Source organism: Oxyura jamaicensis, chromosome 12, assembly GCF_011077185.1.
Source record: "Oxyura jamaicensis isolate SHBP4307 breed ruddy duck chromosome 12, BPBGC_Ojam_1.0, whole genome shotgun sequence".
Lineage (NCBI taxonomy): Eukaryota > Metazoa > Chordata > Aves > Anseriformes > Anatidae > Oxyura > Oxyura jamaicensis.
The window spans coordinates 17167546-17176480 of NC_048904.1; the positions used below are offsets into that span (position 1 = coordinate 17167546).

Genomic DNA, 8935 nt, shown 5'->3' on the forward strand with positions numbered 1-8935 from the left:
CCTTGAGGAAGTCTCGAGTACCCAAATGTTAGAAGTAGAGTTCTTACAGCATTAAACAATGATGTTGACCGATAGGTCACCTGAGACCATGGGACTCTATATGAAATCATGCCACAGCTCGGTTCTCCGGTCTTTAACAGTACAAACAGCCACTGAACAACCAGCATCAAGAAAAAACTGTTGTTATTCCCCCAGAAATCTCCTACCCAGCAAACTCATACTATTACAACCCTAAAATGCGAGTAATGGGGCGCTCACCCAAGGGAGCAGGGAGGGGGACCTGCTTGTCACTCCTATCACTCCTTCCATCATCAAGCCATGTCTGGGACCACTAATCCATTTGCAAATCTCTTATCACTGTCATTTACCCTCCTCCCTGCCCAGCGACCACGGGCGTTGGCATTGACAGGCACTTGTCACTTCTGATGAATTCTGGATCTGGTCCATTGGACTTCGGCAAGGCAGGCGAGGGTCATTAGGGTTTCACGGTGTTAGTTCCAGCTTTCCTCTTATATAATAGCAGTACCATTTGAAAGTCACAAAATACAGTTTCAATAAATGGCTTTCAGATCAGATAAACGTTTCAGATTTGCTTTGGAGTGTACAAGACCTGACAGCCATCTATTTTAAGTGTAGAACTGACTTCCAAACATTGTTTAAATATCTAATAACTCTTACATAAGGACTTGGCACTAACAATGCTATAATGCATTCATTTGAAAAAGCAGTAAACTTCTCCCACGGAAAAGAAAATGTGGGTATTGCCACTTAACAGTGTATTGGGCAGGCAGCCTTATTGATTCAATCACAGCAGATTTATTTTTTAATATTTGCTCACTGAAACAAGAAGTTTTCAGGCAAATTAAGCACGAATTTTCTTTCACTGGTGTGGTGCAAAACCATGGTCTTTTACTATAATGTAGGATCCTTTCTATGTTATAATTACAGAAGTGACTACTATAACTTTATAGTTAAAATCATGCAGAATTTGTAAAATAAAAGTGTGCAGCTCTGTTGTCTGTATATCCTTCTGAAAGACTTACTACTATTTACTAATCCCACTGAAGTTAATACACCTAATTGCAGACAATAAAACAACCGAGATTCTTCAAATTAAATACATCCTTAATTGCTTTGCTAAAATTGAACGGTAATGCCATTATGTTAACACTCACACTTATCTAGAAGAGGATGACGTAATCAAAGATGAGAAAGTCAGGATGGAAAAAATGGTGTCATCGTTAAGTGGGGCTGGTGAGCAGAGGTTTTTCAAAGACTTCTTAGGAAGGAGGCTTGCTGCAAGTGACTGCAATCCAGTGGGGGAAAAATGGGTGAAGAAAATAGACATATTACAGAGTTAGTTCTTAATTAAAATTAAAACAGCCAAATAATAATAATAATAATAAATCCTGCAGTCAGATATCCATTTGTACTACAAGGCACATGAATACAGGAATTTGAGTGCAATAGCTTTAGTGTTGTGTGTTTCCTCTACCAAGAGTAGTTGAACTATTTGTACTCTTCAGTATGAGTCAATCAAGGGAGGCCTGGGGAGAAAATGGTTCAGGCTGATTCTAAGCAGGCAGAAACCTTATTAATTGTAATGGAGTTGGGCTAAGCCCTTACTAGATTTCCCTGAAGGTAAACGGTATGTGGGGAGTTTTATGTGGAAAGAAAGTCAAAGTTTCCATGCAACTGTGGATTTTTGGTGAAACACTTGTCAATCATCTTCTTAAACTGCCTATACATATCTGGTTATTGTTATTGAACTGAATCAATTACTCTGGCTCTAATCTATACTTCATTAAACAGAGGACGTATTACTCATTGTAGGTGAGCAGGGGGGTCTGGGAAGCAACATATCTGTAATAGGTAAGAGAATCACACTGACTTACATCTTGATCTTAGGTAAAGCATTTAACTTCTGTGCACCAGTTTGTGTGCATGTTACATGAAAATGACATATATTTGCCTGGCTTTAAGAGTATTGGAATGAGGGGAAGAAAGTAGCGTGACTAATGTCATTTATCGGTGTGGTTTCTATCTGTTTTTCTTTATAAAATACATCAGTGCAATCGTGCTCTATCTTGTGAGGTGCAGAAGCAGCTCCAAGCATCTAGAGATCCTGTTTTGGGGTAGGAGAAACAATGTCCAAAGATATTTTAACTTTGTCATGCACTATATTACTGATTTATTTTTGTAATTCTCGCTTTTAAAAAAATATTCCTAATTTTAGCTTAAGCAGTACAACAGTGTTTTCCAGGGCTCTTGTGACTATCTTCTATAGCGTCTACAAATGGAGATTTCTCTGTTGACCGGAAACTGGGCTATTAGATGGATCACAGGTGGCATTTATCTGTCAAATAGGCCTTGATACTACCTCTCCTAGGGTGGAATGCCCTGTGCTTTCAGGTTAGTAAGGTAAGAAAAAAGCTTCATATCCTATCTTTATGTGGCAACTAATAACTGAAAGTGAAGAGGGACAATGCTTCCTGCACAGGGATGCAGAAGAGAGCAGAGCAGGACAGGGGCAGCCAAGGCATAGACACAGACTCCACACACCACAGTACAAACTCCCCTACCCAAGCTCAGATCAGCAGATGTCCCTCAGTCTCTGCAGAAGCACAGCTAGGAATTTATTCAAGGTCTTAAGCATTTTCCCAGTGCTCACACAGATTTAATCTCAGCTTTGGCTAGATGGAGAGGAAACCACCATCTGTACAGAGCCCATTTTCTTGAGCGATTAAGTCAGACTTGAGCCGGATAACCTATCTTTTGGTGACTATTCATGTCTTTGTGTTCAGGTTTGAGGTCTATGGACACCAAAGTACTGAGAACCCACCTGCCTGTTCATGGCTACAAAGGAGAGCTGTAGAACTTTCTTCCCCTTTGTCTACGCTGCTGTCAGTAGCCAGTAAGCAGCAGTCCGAGTTTATTGGGGGAAATAATTAATTGACGCCAGCGGAAGAGCTTCACAAGCCAACAGAAATAGAGCTTTTTTTTTCATTTCAGCAGCTTCAGGAATAAAGGCATTGATGCCCTGAGCAAAATGGCCTTGTTGTCCTCCTCTTGGCTGCACTGTGCAGGGCCATTGGGGTGAGGAGTGGCTGGAAAGTGCCCCCTTACTGCGGGGCAGGGGAGAGGAGCCGCCGCACCAGACGGGCCTTTCACTGTCTCCTTGTTCTGAAATGAGATGCAAGGATGTATTGACTGGGAAGCTGTCCAGATCCGCTCTGAGAAGGTGTACTGCTCCACACTGCCTGCATTAATATCACCCGCACACTTTGGTCTATCCCCGAGCCCAGTCTCACCAGCACACTGAATATGGCTTTTGAACGCACTGAGACCAGGACAGGGAGGAACGAACAGGCCTCACAGATCTGGCTCATGTGGGGCTGAAATGGGCTGGATTTGGCTTAGACTAACTATCAAGGACCTTCAGCAGCTCTAGAAAGTGAGTTTATCTTCTCTGTCAGCTCAGGCCCAGTTGCTTTACAGAAATGCCTGGCTTATACACAAGGGGTCTCAGAGCTCTCTCTACTGTTACTGTGAATATTTGGGTCAATGTTTTACTGATCTTTCTCCTTGTCCCCTGACTCCTTCAAAGCTTTTCTTTTAGAGCACTCTCAGTTGTGTGGGGCTCCTTCTCTTCTGCATTTTCATTCTTTGACAATTATTTTGCTTTTCTCTTGAAATTCCCAGAGGCCTCAAGCAGTCAATCAAGTGGGAAAACGGTCTTGAAAACTTGTCCTGGGTGGGAAAATGTTATTGTAGTGGTGATCACCTTAAAGTCTTACTCATCTGCAGATCATCTAGCTGTGTCCTTATGAGATCTTCCCACCCACATGGGAAAATATGTTCATGGATATCTTAGAGACTTGGGGACAAAATGTATTTGCTCACATTTCAGAAGATTTTCTTCTCTTCCTCCTTTGCTATCCCCCCAAATGTAACATCTTTCCTAGAATGTTCTTCAAATTGTCTACACCAACTCTAAGGAGTTTTGTGCACCTGTGAGTTTATTAAACCAAAATGAAGAGGGTAGATTCCCCTGCTCACTTTAGACTAATTAATTGGTTGTTTTCATCAGTTCTTGCAATTTATTTTACTATAGATAACAGGAGAATATATCAGTCTTGGAATTGTATTAAATATTTCCCTCATAACATATTGTCAACAAAAGTCCTGCTGAATTAATGACTTGTGTGCCTGTTTGAAAGTGGGATTGTACTTGTCTAATTGTGGCATCAGTTGTCATAGTGACTATCAGGCAATCCGGCAGCAAACACCCTTCCTTGGCAGGGTTTAGGTAAAGCAGCCTTTGTGCAGTTGTCAGCCAGAGATTTATGATGGTAAAAACTATATTTGGCAGCCAAATCAATGCGTTGACCACTCTTTGTGCTCCTGCCCTTATTTTAACTTAAACACTTGATATTCCACCTGAATATTAAGAGACCGTATGTCTCTGGAGCTGTTTTGTTATTAATAGATCACTTTTTATAAACTGTGTGTAGGATGACTAGTTATTTGTATATATGTCCAACAAATGCAGTTTGCTGATATTTTCTGAACGTATAACTCCAAATGTCAGATTTTGCAAGTGGATACGAGAGGGTACCTTTTTATGCCTGCGATTAAAACATGTCGAGTGATCTATAAATTACTCTGCTGAGATAAACAGTGGATTAAAATAAGGCACTCCCATTCTGTCATCACTATAATATTAATCATTGAAGTTTTGGTCTTTAATGTTAAAATGTACCTTTTAGCAGTATATGTCACTTCATATTAAATTACATTTTGACTGACAGATTTTTTAATCAAAACTTGTGTTCTCGTTTTTGTTTTCTGCATAATGTCATAACAAGGTAAGAAAATAATTTTGCTGACGTCTTTTTTTTAACAGTTGGTGTTTTATTCTTGATTAGTTTTTCTTGGTGGTTTAACTCTGGCTGGTTTGTTGCTCTGAACCTATGTAAATGCTTACTTTTTTCTTACTGTATCGAAAGATTAAGATTATGCAAAATTCAAATGTAAGAAATTATAAAAACTTCATGATGTCAGCTAATAGATGAAAAATTTTGTATGGCCACAAGTACGTCACTTGACTGGGTCTGTATAAAAACCAAATGTTTTCTTGACTGGATCTGTTTTTTGCCATCATTCCAAATGAAGTTATGCTAGTGGGTTTAACAGCATAGATTTACTTTCTTAAAAGCATTGGACAATAACAGCATAATGTGTGCAAATGTTTTTCTAATCCAAATATGTTGCTTTGAAGCTGTCCAGTTTCTTTCATAGGGAAAGTGGGCTACAGCTTTTCTTGTGAAACTTTAATCATTCAAGACAAGAGATCACAACCTTCTTGGGTTTGGTTCTGTGTTATGTTTCCAAGGTATTGAAGGCCAGGTTCTCTGTTGCCACATGTGGGTTACTGCTTCTCCAGAATTCACATCAAAGGGCTGACTACGTTAAAGTGGTGTGATACTACATGACAATGGGTGTAATAATTTGACTGGTAAACAGCCTGAAACACTCACTGCTGTTTAAATTCCACATTTCCAGAGAGTCAAAAAGTACTTATTGGAATATGTATTTTGTGGTTTTGCTCTTCAAAGCAGTTAAGACGTAAATCTAGTTGGAGAGATCTCCAAGTGTACTCTGACTTCCTGTTTCTTAATGTGTTGGAAATGTTTTTGTTAAGGTGATTTGACTTTGCAATCAGCCATTTTAGTGCTGCTTCTGTGTCTTTGTTTTTGTAGGCTCTGGGGGAATTTTTGTAACCTCATATTTGCCATCTCTCCTTCCCACTCCCTGTCATTATGCTGGAAGACATTAAGTGTCCTGACAGGGAACCACCAGCCAGAAGTAGCCCTTGCCCCTCTGTCACACCGAGAGGGCTGTTAAGCCACTGCAGCTGAGTGAGAGGTCAGGAGCCAGAAGGGAAAATCGGAGGAAGGAAAGAAGGAGTCTGAGCTAATGAGAGATGCTCCCAGCAGAAAGCTGAGCTTGGCAGCAAAGAGGAGGACCTACCAGCCAAGAGAGCTTTGCATTTCAGACAGAACCCACTAATGAAGTGAGAAAGATGTTTGTTCCTGAAGGAGATGACAAAGTTATGAGCACGGAGCAAAGAGGAAGAAAGGCAGAATTCAGTAGTAGGTAGAGTTGATTCACGGATAGTGACGGTTGGGATAAATTCGTAGGTCCTTTTGACTGTAGGAGATTTGCATGGAAAAGAGATGAATGAATCAAGAGAGGAATACTGAAGGAACAACTTACAAATGGAGATGCCATCCTAGTTAGAAAGAGGGATCCTGGCAAGGAAGTGGTTCGATGTTATCAGTTAAAGGTTATCCTGTGCTGTTCTTGCTGGGTGCATTCAGAAAGCTGGGGCTGGAAAAGGGAAACATTTCTCTAAAGCATTTTTGTAATGCTTTATCAGTTTGTTAACATTTGGCCTAAATGTTCCTGCATGCCTCTTCCCCATCCCCCTGCCTCAAATCCCAGGTGTCAAAGCTCTTTTCACAACATATTGATAATAACCAACACAGTTGTCCGTCTTGGAAATAATAAAAGCCATAGACCGTAATAGATTTTTAAAGTTACATTTCGAGTTTAATGCTTATAACTATATCACTGGGAGCAGGTACTTGGCACAAATGTCTCCATTGGAGCATAAACACCTTGGCCTATAGCCTCTGAGAGTTTATCAGTGCCATGGGAGATATTTCCTGCTATGTACTTGCTTCTCTACAATGAATGAACAGCTTGCAACTACATATTAATCTACTTGATGACCTAGATCAAGAACAAGGAAAATAATGTTGATAAGTCAGTCACTTTTCTTTTTTGGTATATCCCTGACTATTAGTATTAGTAGATAGGCAAACAGATGAATAAAGTCTTCGCTTTCTGGCAGGGGTCAGTGGCATTAAGAAAGCTTTCTTTTTCAGTTATTTCTGGGCCAGGCTGACCAAGTGTCTAGGTGGTTACTAGGTTGTGAGAGGAGAGTTTGGTGCTGCTGGGACTGATCTAAGAGATGCAGTGTTTAGCCATATTGCAGCCCTGGTTGAAATACATGGAGTTTTGATGAATATATGTGCTGTTGCAGTGATCTGCAGCAGACAGGACCTGGACTGTCATGTCTGATTCTGAACAAAACTTCCCTGTGCAGGTTATTTTGTTCTGTGTGGCATCACCCTGCTAACCTCTGATCATTGTGTCCTGGCTCTAAGCAGAGAGTTCAGATCAAGGTAAATAAACTTGAGCATTATCTGATGCTGGATTATGTAGCCCTGCAGTCATTCAGCTGCAACCTCTACAGTAACCTTCGCGTACACCCTGTATCCTTTCTGTTTATGTTCATCTTTTTCCTAGCACCTCTTTAAATTACACACCTGCAGAGGCACTGATCACTGCAGTGTAGCCATAAAGGAAAGACATTGCTTCTTTGCCCTCCTAAATACCTTGAAACACTATTGATTAATTTTTCACCTGAAATAGTCCACCCTGAATGGATCGAGAGGAATTTACCACTGATGTTCTGTAGTCCGGTGCGTGTGAATGGCATCTCACTCCCTGGGCTCTGTCCGCTGTGTATTGCAGCTCCAAATTCCTGTTTTCTGTCACCCAAACTACTCTGGTTCTTGTTCTTTGTTCTTGCCAAGCTTAGACAAACCAAGAACTTTTTTCAGTTAAATAGAAGTCTCACAATAAGAAAAAAGTTTGAAGTGAGAAAAATATGACTGTTGCTGTTTTCAACAGAAACTGCTCCCCAATGATCCATATATTCAAGATGTATGGGAAATTAATACCTTAACACATACATTAGTATGTCAAAATGGCATGCTTGCTTACCCATTTACCAGGTTAAAGAAGGAAACTGGTGTGACTTTAGATAGTCATTTCATTTCTATGTGCCTCTGTTCTGTCATTTAAAAACAGGAATATGGATAATAAACAATAGCAGAATGTTATTGAGTCATTCACATTTATAAAGCCCTTTGATATTGTCTATGCCTCAGTTTTCTCATTTGTAAAACAAGTGTAATAATTCATGTATTTATAGCTTTAAAGGATGGATAATCTAATTTGACATCCTGCAGAGCAAAATCCGTAGCATTTCATTTAGCTATTCCTGCACTGATCTCAATAGCTCTTGGCCTACAGAAAGCATGCTTTTAGAAAGACACGAGATCTTAATTTTTAAAATGTCATGTGACTGATAACCTTCCACAACTCTTGGCAAATTGTGCCCTTCATTAATTATCTGAACTATTAAAAATATACACCGTATTCACAGTGTGATATGGATCATAATTCCTAACTTTCTGACGTGTTTTGAGACGCCTTATAAGTAATTTATTTTATTGGTCAATTTGTACAATATATTCTTTTCCATCTAGCACTCCAATTATTCCAAGATCTGCAGGTGGCCTGTGCTTTATGATATCTTTCTCCAATATCCACTTTTTTTTTTTTTTTTTTTTAATTCAATTTTGAGTCATACAGGCTGAAAGATGCCCAATAGATGCTTGCAAAGCAGCACCAGGCAGGATAAAGATGTGTCATTAGTGGTGACCTGCCAGTGAATTTTCTCAAGTGGGCAGAGGAGCATTGACCAAACCACCAGTAAGAGGCTGCTAAGTGGAGCTCAGCATCATGTCTGGCTTTCCACTCGTCTTCCCTCCCCATTCTGCAGCACTCTGTTATTTCAGGAGTCGCTGAAGTGCACGGAAAGGAGCATTCCAAGTGGTGGGAACCATCTGCTTCAGAGGGTGTTGCTGGCAGCTTGTTTCCTAGCTGCATCTTAGTCAGGATTGAGAATTTTCTAATTTGATGCAATGACTAAAATCTCCTCGTTGATTGTGTGTTTCATCCAATTTCCGGTGTTCTGGTTATCGTGCAGGAAGACAGCTGGATGCAAATACAGACG

At 40.2% G+C, this 8935-nt stretch overlaps 1 long non-coding RNA gene across 1 annotated transcript; it reads left to right on the plus strand.

Moving 5' to 3' along the window:
- Nucleotides 1-2269: 2269 nt before the first annotated feature.
- LOC118173297 lies at nt 2270-8008 on the plus strand. The gene is made up of 3 exons (XR_004754114.1): nt 2270-2421; nt 7175-7343; nt 7832-8008. It is a non-coding gene; the product is annotated as an uncharacterized LOC118173297 (long non-coding RNA).
- Nucleotides 8009-8935: the final 927 nt, after the last annotated feature.